The sequence below is a fragment of the Musca autumnalis genome, unplaced genomic scaffold (assembly GCF_047663935.1).
Source record: "Musca autumnalis isolate F117 unplaced genomic scaffold, ASM4766393v1 scaffold_2, whole genome shotgun sequence".
Classification (NCBI taxonomy): domain Eukaryota; kingdom Metazoa; phylum Arthropoda; class Insecta; order Diptera; family Muscidae; genus Musca; species Musca autumnalis.
The window spans coordinates 93,069,922-93,081,969 of record NW_027411755.1 but is presented as its reverse complement, the minus strand read 5'-3'; the positions used below and the strand labels follow the sequence as shown (position 1 = coordinate 93,081,969).

At 32.2% G+C, this 12,048-nt stretch overlaps 1 protein-coding gene across 41 annotated transcripts in view; it reads left to right on the top strand.

The window, feature by feature from the left end:
• Positions 1–12,048, top strand: part of LOC141394265 (uncharacterized) — a 78,214-nt gene that overhangs the window by 36,931 nt on the left and 29,235 nt on the right. For 4 of the 41 annotated variants that reach the window (XM_073968413.1, XM_073968386.1, XM_073968416.1 and 1 more), the window contains one exon: positions 1,189–1,328. The exons of 35 other annotated variants lie outside the window; for them this stretch is intronic. The gene's annotated coding sequence lies outside the window, so the exon portion shown is untranslated. Of the gene's footprint in view, positions 1–1,188; positions 1,329–1,399; positions 1,455–12,048 lie in introns of all 41 variants that reach the window. 2 more of the 41 variants (XM_073968387.1, XM_073968408.1) reach the window with 1 other exon arrangement.

The following is a 12,048-nucleotide window of genomic DNA, read 5'->3' as shown; positions in this document are numbered from 1 at the left end:
CCATGTTTAGATGGGGCCATAAAATGCAAGCTGGATCTGACACAACAAAACCCAACTAGCGTTTTTGTCGTTTAGGTCTGTAGTTTCAAAACATTCTAACCTCAAATTGTTTGCACAAGATAACCTTAAAAATGTTGCACAGTGTACTTGAGCAATACATTCTTTGGACTTTTTGTAATATTTTCACATTGCATTGTTTGTCCACAGCTGTTCACCATACCACAGAGGCGTATGTTAGGATCGGTCTAATTACTCTTTTGCATAACCAGTGTATCATCCTAGGATTGAAACCCCATTTTGAGCTTATAGCTTTTCTACAGGTTTACCAACATCTGCAGGCTTTATTATTTCCTAAATATGGTATTTACGTTTATGTTACCTATCCAGAATTACTCCCAGATACTTAACTGTTGGCGAAATGTCTATTGTCTTATTTAGGAAAACTTGTTTCTCGAAAGTTCCCACTTTAATTTTCCTTAATTTTCCTGTCTGTTAAGAAGACTGATACTTTCTGACTTGACAGATAGTAATACCTTAGTGGTTTCTCGCATTTCTGTGACTCACTGTAGAAATTATTTAATATTTATAGCTTTGATATCGAAAAACTTAATGCTATAAAATATTTTGACAATTTGATTATAGAAAAGCCTTATCACATGAGAGTTATCTACATACAAACAATATTATTTGCGCAAAAATTAAATTTTATTTAAAATATAACTTGCTTATTTTAATGTATACCTATTTACCGGAAACAATAGTGCGTATCTAGCATCTTTAAAGTCAATTTGTTCTCCATTATCAAATATTGGATATAATAATTAATTTTTAGAATCACATCATTATGTACAATACATATACATATGTATACATGTACACATTATACACATTAAAGTCGAAATAAAAGCCCTACAAAAAAATGTTTTAAAAATATTCACATTATCCAACTTTTCGTATTGCTATATAACAGGTTTTTTATCCATGGAATGGCACACCTTAATATTCATGTTTTATTTAATTATAAAATAATTTGCATTACCATACAAACACAAACGAAAAGAACAAGTTACACAATATCTTTGATCTGTTATAACCGTTTATGTGTTATATTAACATCCAAACAAATGAATATATGTACCTAAAGGCACTTCCTCTTATTGGTTAAATTTTACGATTTTTATGTTTCAGTGAGATAAAAATCTCATATCATGATTTGCAATGTTTGGATACAGCCCAGTGTGAATGAAACGCTCAATTAAAGATGTTTGGTTTTAATAAGTCTACTACTACCACTGAGTCTACCGAGACTACTACTACTGAGTGCAAATGTACGTTTAATAACATCATATAAAAATAGTTTTGTATTTCAAATCATAAACACATGACTTTATGTTTCTAGCTACATACAAAATTGTCAACTACATAGCTCAACAAATGATGGGGCTCGTGCAAAGGTACATATACACTATGTTCAGATAAAAAAATTGTATCACTAATACGTTTTTGTTTTTATAAAGATTATTATGTTTGGCAATATTTTTTCAAAAGCTCCGTGTACTAATTTATGTAAGTAACCTTCATACATTAAGATGGGTAGAAAATATAAAAAACATTGGATGTTGTTATATTGTTGCCGAATATCAATTCTTGATTACGAAGTAGATAATAGTGTGTCCCCGTACATTTTAGGCCCTTCACCACATTATAAAGAGTTTGTTATTCGGCTTGTAGCTTGTCGAAGTAACTATTTGAGAACCCTTGACGGCATGTTTTCACTTTGAAGCAGGAGTATGCTCAGTGGGGGCCAGGCTCGTCACAAGAATTTATTTTTGTTTAGAGACATTAGTGAGAGAAAAGCAGCATTTCGTTTTTTTAATAAAACGTTATAATCATTATTTTATTTCTAATTGTTATACTACGAATCACTACACAAATATAACAGTTGATCGTTCTTCGATCACACAATACACTGCACTGTGGTTTAGCTTGTATGGGTAGAGATGAACAGTGGGTAAATACCCAATCGGTAAATACCCGGTAAATTGGGTAAATACCCATTTGTGGGTATTTATTTGGGTATTTACTATAGTGAATCACCAATACAAGATCTTACATCTTATTTCTGGGTTTAGGTTGTAAAATAGTTTCAAAATGGATAGTTTTACAATACTTTAAACAAGTGCGTAAAACGTAGACCTATGTTGCAAGGATATTTTCTACATATTGTGAACTCACTGTGCCAAATTACAGCCAATTTGGTTGTAAAATGTGAATAATAGCTGAAAAATACCTTAAATCGGGAGGCACGGCTATATGGGGGCTATATCAAAACATGGACCTAGGGACTCCATTTTCAATGCCTTTAATACTATTGATATAAAAAAGTTTTGAGCCAAATTTCGTCAGCATACGTCAAGTGGTTCGACAGTTAAAGAGTTTTTACCCAATATTTGGGTAAATACTCAGGTATTTACCCAAGTATGTACCCACTTGTTTAAAGTATTGTAAACCTGTCCATTTTGAAACGATTTCACAACCTATACCCAAGAATTGGGTGTTTGTATGAGTTCCTCTTATCTTTGTTTTTTATTTTTTCTTTGTTCTTTTTTGTGTATGTACACTATCATATTCTTGTTTTTATTTGTTCCTTCTTTGAGTTTTGATAGTTGAGTTACACCACAGTCTAAGAAGTGTTTTTGGTCATAATTTGTGTTTTCTTTTGTTAAGGTAGGTGCTTTCAGGAGGAGTGCATGGAGTAGTTATGTCCCTTCATTAAATTTGTTATCTTTTTATTTAGACCTGGCAAAACCTGGCCATTTGTTGTGTTTGTCAATGCTCATAATATTATATGTGACATTTATACCAAAGATATGTAGAAAGTGTATATGAGAATTATATACGATCAAATCAAAAATTTCAGTAACAGGTTTTTTGGGCTGACAATAGTTTTTGTAAAAAAATCTAGATTATGATAGTTCCTACCATATGGATTGTCAATGATTTTTACAGTATATAGACGTACATACCTCCCGTTTTTTATAACTTCGCGATTTTGGCCACTTTTTCCAACGGAATGTGTTGCAATTTGACATTTCGAGTTTATATTCTGTACTAAACATTCTTTCCAAAATTTATCAATATAAGTCCACATTTTGGTACGGTCCTATATCATGTTAACTCCCAATATTTGGCCTAAAATTTCTACAAAAACGTTTGCAAAAATCATGACATTTTATGAATTTTATTTAGTTACAAGTATTCACAATTTGAGGCACAGAATATTCCTACTAGGTGGTTAACAGATGGATTAAAAAGTATTACATGTGTTCTTTTACTATCTGATGGATTTAAAAAAGCAAAATAAACCAATTTTGAGACATTAAAAATATAATTTTTACATTGAAAGTTAATTCCAAGACGCTCGTCCTTGAAATTCAATCATCACTTTTAACTTTCCAAACAATAACAAAAGAATACTTATAATAATGAGGGTAAGAATGTCATTAGCTTTAACTTCCATTTCTTACTACAACAATTTTACACAATACTTTTTTGTGATATCACTTGTAAACTGACACTGTCTCATTTTCAATGTCTCAATTTCTTCAAATAGAAATGTTCAGTTTATTTGCTCTGTTTTAACAAGTACCTTTAGAAATTGTAAAAACAAAGCCGGAACACTAAAATTTAATATTTCTACGAAAGATTTGAATATTTATCATCATAATTTGTAGACATCGATTTTTGTATTTTTGTCACGGGCTGGGACCACAGTGCACTGGTGCAATCCGATGAAGGGTAGACCAAATCATGGGGTGTTGATAAGATGAGGCTTTGGCACGAGAGGATACGATGGAATCAGCAGTTTTGGAGATAAAAACACATTTAAAAAAGCAGACGTGGTCGACTATTCGATTTTGGTCTAAAACTAAAAATGCGATTCTTCGGTCTGGCGATTATTTCAGTTGTCCTAAAACTCGGTTTTCAAATTTTTGTAACCGCAGATATTCGACTATAATCGATTATTCGTCGATTTTCGAGTTTTCTCTTGAACTTTTGGACACATCATTTTGCAGCAATCAGAAAACTGTAAAACCGCCAAAGTCAACTAAAGGGGAGTACACACTATTATTCAAAACTGATTGTCGACGTATGTACTTTTAGCACAATTTTCTGGCAAATAAAATTTTTTTTAGAGATTCGAAAAGTAAGTATTCAATTAGGCTTTAATATCAACGAAATAGACCGCAACGACTGTCAGTTTTGTTGGTGACTGTGTATTTTTGGATTTTGTAAAGAATATTGGCCATCACGGCAATAAGCGCCGAGTTGTTGAGGAATGTTGGCCATCATGGCAATAAACGTCAGTTATTTTAAAGAATGTTGGCCAACATGGCAATAAACGTCGACTTTTTAAAGAAGACAATTCGTCGATTTCGAATTTTCTTTTGAACCTTTGTATTAACAAATTAAACTAAAATCTATTTGCAAAATAGAGATGCAACGCCATTTGTTCGCAAATTAATTTTCAAGGCGATAGGTTTATAATTTTTCCAAAAATAGCGTTTTAAAAAATAGGGCACAGGGGATATGATGCAACACCCTCCAAAATTCATCAAAATATATTCTCTATTTTCACCATGGGACAACTTTGAGCATTGGCTGCAAATCTCATTAAAATCCGTTCAGTAATTTTGTAGATATAACATATTAAGACCACGCCGGGCCTTTAGGCCCCAAATAAGTACGTAAGAGACACACTCACCATTGTCTAGCAAATAAATTTTGAAACCAATACATTCGTAATTTTTTTAAATATTGTAGCGGCCCGTTTCATCATATTAATTACTATTTTTATATTATGACTAAAAAAATAACCAGAACATTATTATGAAGATCAATAATTTTAGTTAACATATTTTTCAATTTCATTTATAAATGCAGTATATGTCATTTACATGTTATTTTACATACGATAGTTATGTAAACAAACTAACAGTAGCTTCGGTTACAAAGATTAATTTATGTTTCACTCGAAGGAGAAAATTAGCAATTACTTTCTCATTTACAAGTTATTATCATTTAACGAACAAGTTATTATCATTATTAGATAGCTATTACATTATTACAAATTGCAAATCAATACGAGTAAAAACTCAATATTTGTCAATAGTTGTTACTTCTCCTATCAATATATTAAAGTACATTGCATAGTCGATAAGTTCTTGACAATGTAAAGCTTTTACTTATTTCCAGCTGGTCTTAGAAATGATCTTGCATCTTTATATTCTGATCGAGCTGCGAAGCAATAAAGTTGGTAAACTGGAAAAATAATTTGTTTTATTTGGCGAAAAACCAATAGAATAAAAAATATGATTTTCTCTAAGACTTTGGAAGCCTAAATGCTACAATTGCAAAGAGAAACTGAGGACGAATACTGCTTGACTGACGGCGCTCTTGAAGCAACCTTAAATCGAAGTTTTTGCGGAGTCTGAAACTACAATGTTCATAGACGAGAAAAATCAAAAAACAAAAAAAAAATCGTCGAAGCGCTTTTTGACTAAATCGCTATTCATATCGGCATTTTTAGGGGTTTTTTAGATTTTCACGATTGTACTTGGAAATTGCAAGTCCTATCGAAATGGGACAAAAAAATGTTGTAGCTATGAAAATTTTCTACAAGATGGACATTTATGACAATTTCGTAGGTATTACCGTTATTGAGAAATAGAAGTTAAAATTATGACAATGCATTGACTATATCGCCTCCTTATAAAACAATGTCTTGACTGCGATTTCCCAACTTAAACTTATATATCTCGAAAATACTACAACCTAGTAAAAAATTACGAAAGCCAATCTTGTAGAGAATGTTCACAGCTAAAAGATTCTCTCTAGTCTCATTTCGATAAGACATACCTTTTTCAAGCAAATCCTGAAAACATAACAAAAAAGTTAAAAATGTGACCTGAACATCTATATATCTCAAAAATGGTAAAATCTAGGAACAAATCATAACGGTCAGTCCTCTAGAGAATTTTCATAGCTGCAACATTTTCCCATTTCGATAGGACTTGCGGTTTCCAAGCAAAATCGCAAAACCTAAAATAAACCTAAAAATTTAAATTTTGACCGCGATTTATTTAGAAATCCCTCCAGCGATTTTTTCTTGTTTTTCGATTTTTCTAATCTATGAACATTGCTGTTTCAAAATCCGCATAAACTTCCCAGGTGTAAGCGGTTTTCACTTAAAGTTAGTTAAGGCGCACCGTATCGATTTTTCTAATCTATGAACATTACTGTTTCAAAATCCGCATAAACCTCCCAGGTGTAAGCGATTTTCACTCAAAGTTAGTTAAGGCGCACCGTACATGACATTGTTTTATAAGGTAACGGCGATACAGTCAATGCATTGTCCCAATTTGAACTTTTATATCTGAATAACGGTAAAACCTAAGAAATTATCAGAAAGCTCAATCATGTAGACAATTTTCATAGCTACAACATTTTCTTTAGTCCCATTTCGATAGGACTTGTGGTTTCCAAGCAAAATCGTGAAAATCTAAAAAACGCCTAAAGCTGGATACACATTGTCAGTTTTGAATGACAGCTTTGTTGTTGCTTGCTAGTGTGGCTGTTCATTTTTGTCATTCATCATGCAACCGCAAAATGTTTTGTGGTTGCTGGACGGTTTGACAGTTATCGATAATTGCGAAATAGCGACATTCAAAACTGGCAATGTGTACCCAGCTTAAAAATGTCATACTCAGAAATTTTTCAGGAAAATCGATTCAGTAGTTTCAGAAATATGAGATATTTAAAAAAGGCATGGTCGGGTCTTTAGGCCCTAAATAAGTACCTAGGGTCGGAGATTCAACCACCGTTGCTTCGAAAATTTATTTATTTGTTATTTATTTATTTTCCAACCGATACGTTCCCAAGATTTCAAAAATTGCGTTTTTAAAAAATAGGGTCTAGGGGAGGTACCCCGCCCCTCCGAAATTAAACAAAATATGTAAATAAAACATATTTATAAAAGTGAGGGTGGTCGGCTCTTTAGGCCCAAATCGGACTATTGCCTCGCATATTAATTTTCTCCCCGCCCACGGTTCCTCCCCGTACATTCTCTGAAATTTTCGGGAAAATCGGTTCAGCAGTTTTTAGTCTTTTCAGAACATACAAACATACACACATTGTCTATTAAATATAAGAAGATGTATATTAGGGTTATGACTTTTTGACCTTTTTCCTCAAAAATGATTTCCTGTATCGAGAATGAATAAACTTTTGCTATGACTAAAATAACGTTTATTCTATTTAATTATTAAACAATTCATTTATTCACGCACAAACAATTTTTAAAACATGCTATGAAATGAAAAAAATCTCAAAAAGTTATTTCCTGTTGTTCGAATGAATGACCTTTTGCCTATTATTGACTATAATAACATTTAGTCCATTTAAATATTAAGAAAGGTCCCACACAAACCACTTTAATGATATGATATGACGATAAATTTAGTGAGAGGTTATGTCATTTTTGTTATGTCGTGTGGCTCCAAAGCTTATTTTTAAGTATATATCTGCTAATAGAGATTTCAAAAGTTTGTCAATATAGCTCATATAGAAAAATTTTCTAATGACTTTGTACGTGAGCTTTTTTATAGAAGCACCTTATAATTAAGATTTTATCTAATCTTAGGTAAAAACTCATCAAAATATAGTACAAGGATACGAGGTTATAAAAAAATCAAAGGAAATCAAATACAAATTTTCGAAAATAAAAAAAAAAACTTAGAAATCCTTATGTATAATACAAGGTGGCGCAAAAGTAATCTCTTGAAGTTTTTTGGCTGTAATTAAAAAAAAAATGAAAAACTTTGATTTTTCTTGTGGATTATTTTTATTTGGTCTTTTAATTTTTTTTACATCAAGTCGAGAATATGATATCTGATAAATGGCCGCCGCCACAGTTTATTGTCTTTTGAGCGCTTTTTATGCCATTTTCCATCACTTTGGCCAAAACTTCCGGCGATACGTCCTCACATTCTTGTCGGATATTGTCTTTAAGAGCTGAAAGAGTCCGAGGCTTGTTGACATAAACCGGCGACTTCAAAAAGCCCCACAAAAAGAAGTCTGGAGCGCATCATCACTCAGGATTATTTTTGATGAAAAATCATATTCCTGTTGGTGGTGATTAAGGATGGCTTGATCGTATGTTAGACGCGATTGGCGGTCAGCATCTAACAGCTGATGCACCGTCTGGTTTTTGTACGGAAACATCTTCAAATCTTGTACCAAAATTCGCTGTAAACCGTCACGTGTTGTGCCAGTCTCTTCGAGGCGAGCGGCTAAACGTCTGCGACGAAATTCACATTGTGCCAAAGTCACCGACCGATTATTGGCCAAATAAATAGTCACCAATATTCCGCGTTCTGGAGCAGTGTAGCGTAGCATTGTTTATTAACGTGTATTTTACATGTGTTTACTACACAAATGTCAAAACAGAACTGACATTAGGGGCCAATCGCAAAAATTATAGCATTTTCTGATAGGAATAATACTTTTGCGCCACCTTGTATTATATATTTTGTACAGAAGTTAAGTACTTAATGTATATACCTAAACCTAATGAACTTATATATTCATACATGTGTATTACATGTACATACATATGGGAATATAAGCCAAACATATACATATAATTATTTAAAACAAATTATTTTTGGTTGTGTGACAGTTCAAATTTATTGCCAATTATGCTAACTTTTTTTGTAATACTGGTATGTATACCCCATATGGTAAGTGTTTTTTTTTTATAATTTGGCAGAGTGAAACCCTAACACCTAATTACTGCACAAGAAAAGCAAACAAAACATTAAACAAATAAATTTGACAAATATGTTCATAATGGGCCGTTATAATAAAATATACATACATTGTTTGTAGGTAACATATTTTAACACACAAAATTGAACAAATATGGGAAGTTAAAGCTACTGAGCAAAGTAAGCACACTGCCACTCATTTAAATATCCTCTCATATTACAATAAACTAAACTGACAATAATTCGGTTATGGTACTATATCGAGCCCTTCCCGCGAAAAAGGTGTAAGCGACAAAAAGCTAATTTTACAGGAGACGGTTTTTATTGAATAACTTTTGATATAACCAAAATTGTTTATTCAAATTTGGTATAGTTCTGTTATTAAATCCTATTTACTGAAAAAATAAAAAAATGTGGAATATCTTCAATATAACGGTAGTTTGTGTCGCTTACATCTTTTTCGCTGTCACGCAATCAGGTTTTTACTTTGAGAAGTGGCGGTGACATCAAAAAAAATTATTTGAAACAAATCATTTTTAGAGTAATTCTTATCTACAATTTAAAAACAAAGCACACTAATTTTATAGCAAGTATTTATTCGAAGAATTATAAGATTAAAACGTATTTCTTGTAATATAGTTGAATAACGACATGGTATGTAAATGTGCAATTTGATGTAAGCAACAATTCGCTGTCACAAACAAATGTACACAAAAAGCAAAAATGGCGCTTACATCAAAATTGTTTTTGCTCTAATTTCGTAACGGCACATGGCTGAGTTCTAAAAATTTGGGAGATGGTGTGTTGGAATATTCTTCATAGATTTCCGTAAAAAAGAAAATCGAAAAAATGTCGCTTACATCTTTTTCGCGGGAAGGGCTCGATATATCTCCATATGTGTAGAACAAGTCAGAAAATTACAGACTTTAGAAATGCCCCTTTAGATGTAATTGACACCTCTTTCAATTTTGTGCTGTTTGCTGCATAATTTTGATATAAATCAAATCTGAATAAAACTGAGAACCAAGTATAAAAGCATCAGTCAGCAGAGATACCCCAAGCCAGTGTGAATTGGAACTTTCATCTATGGACAGGTCGAATATCGGCTACAAAACCATAATCCCTTCCCCAAAAATTACGTATTCGGGAGGTTTTCAGAATTTTGTGGCCCTTTTTTGACGTATGGACTTTCCGACAAGTAAATGGATCTGGATTAAAGCTCAAAGGTGTTGCTGAGAAGGTACGTAAAGGAATGGGCCACGATGTGCATTTTTGAAGTGGATCTCATTTTAGTAGCCATTCATTTCGATAGGTTTCGCGACTACCAGTTATTTAGGTTGGTCGCCGTATAAGCTAGAGCTTTGGTCTCTCATATCATAAAGCATGGATTTGTCCCCCGAAAAACATAAGCCCTGTTCCTTTACGTGCAAGAATCTTCATGTTTTACCACTTTTTACACGAAAAGCGTTCCTCTACTTCAGACACCATACAATTCATATGGTAGCGGTTTACAACTTTTGCTACTTTTGCCGGTTTTACCATTTTTAAAAGTAAAGGAACAGGCCAATAATAACGGCGTAAACAGGACCATAAGCAGTACCTTCGATAAAATTTTCAAAGAATCCTCGAAAAGGTCTTAAACGACTACTCAAGTGAGCAACAGCGAATTAAAATTTAGGTTACCCTTATTTCAATTAATATGTAGTTTAACTTTTAGTAAAAAACAAAACATAAATTATTCTACAAAAACGAATCAAAACAAAAAAGTGCGTATTTTTTGTGAATTATTATTTGACTCAACAAAAAACCCATTAATTAATAATAATCAATTTGTTATGTATAACAAATCACAAACCAACCTAAGAAATGTCGCTTGAATGAGTAGTTATATATAATGAATAGACCGGTTCGATGGGTTCCCAATCATTGGTTTGTAAATTTGCCAAATTCAATAATGCATTCCGAATTGCTAATGTGTGCTGATGATGTCAAGTCATTCATTACTCATATTTCCGGGAAGCAAGCTGGTTTACTACAAAATGATTTCAAAAGCCTTCTTCAGTGGTGCAAAATAAATTCTATGGTTTTAAATTTGATAAGGGAAATCAATATTCTGTTTTATCATCTGTAGAATCAATCATTTTAATAATCATGGTAAATATAACTCATTAAACTCTTAAAATGTATTTATTTTTTACGCAAATAATTGAAATATAACAACTAAAAAAACATTAAACTTCGCGGTCCATCCTAATATGCATATTTTGCCATATAAAACTATAATGCGAGCATGTTGTATTTATTTCTAGCTGATAATTTTTGCTAACTTAATTATATTTTGAAATGAAATTTATCAGTACCACAACACAGTAAAACGTATACATATAAACTTATCAACGCACAAATTTATACATTAATCATCCATGCAGGTTATTTAAATACTAACAGATAATCAAATTAACATACAAAGAGAACATCTATAAGTAGCATCATGATCTGGCTCCAGAAGATAAGAAATATTCAGTATTTCAACAACAAAGTCAATATTGTATTTTGAACAAATCAATATTGAATTTTTATAGTAAGGAGAGAGCGCTCTGATTACAATTCGCAAAATTTAATACATATTATTTATTTCTGACTTATTTGGGCGAAGGTCATTTATTTGTAAAAGTTTAATTATTTACCTTGAATGAGATCTATTAAAAAATGATATCTATTGAAGTCTTACACATCCAACCAAAAAGGTACAACCATTTCGCTGGTGTTTTTTAAAAGCTCATAAGGCATATTAATTGTGAGGGGATAGATAGGGATCGATCTGTCCTAGAATCAATTTCAATACACACATGTACAACCGAACACTTTCTTCCTCTATGTCTTCTAGTTCGGAAGATTGGTAATGACTTAGAACACTAAGACGTCGGCAACATTGTCTGTTGGCTGTTGTTGATCAGATTCGAATCTTAAGGCAGCTCATGTTGATTTTTTTTTAATTTTGACTATAATTGTTTAAACTATGTGTCGGCCCAACATTGCAAGTTTTTATCCAATAACTAGCAAATGCCCGCTACTTCGTATGCGGAAAGGAAACGAAATATATATAAACAATATTTAATACGGAATGGTGAATACTGGAGATTCTGTTGTACTAAGACCTATTTTTATTATCAATATTTTTTCGATTGTAGTCAGAATTTAAAAAAAAATTGCGTATCGC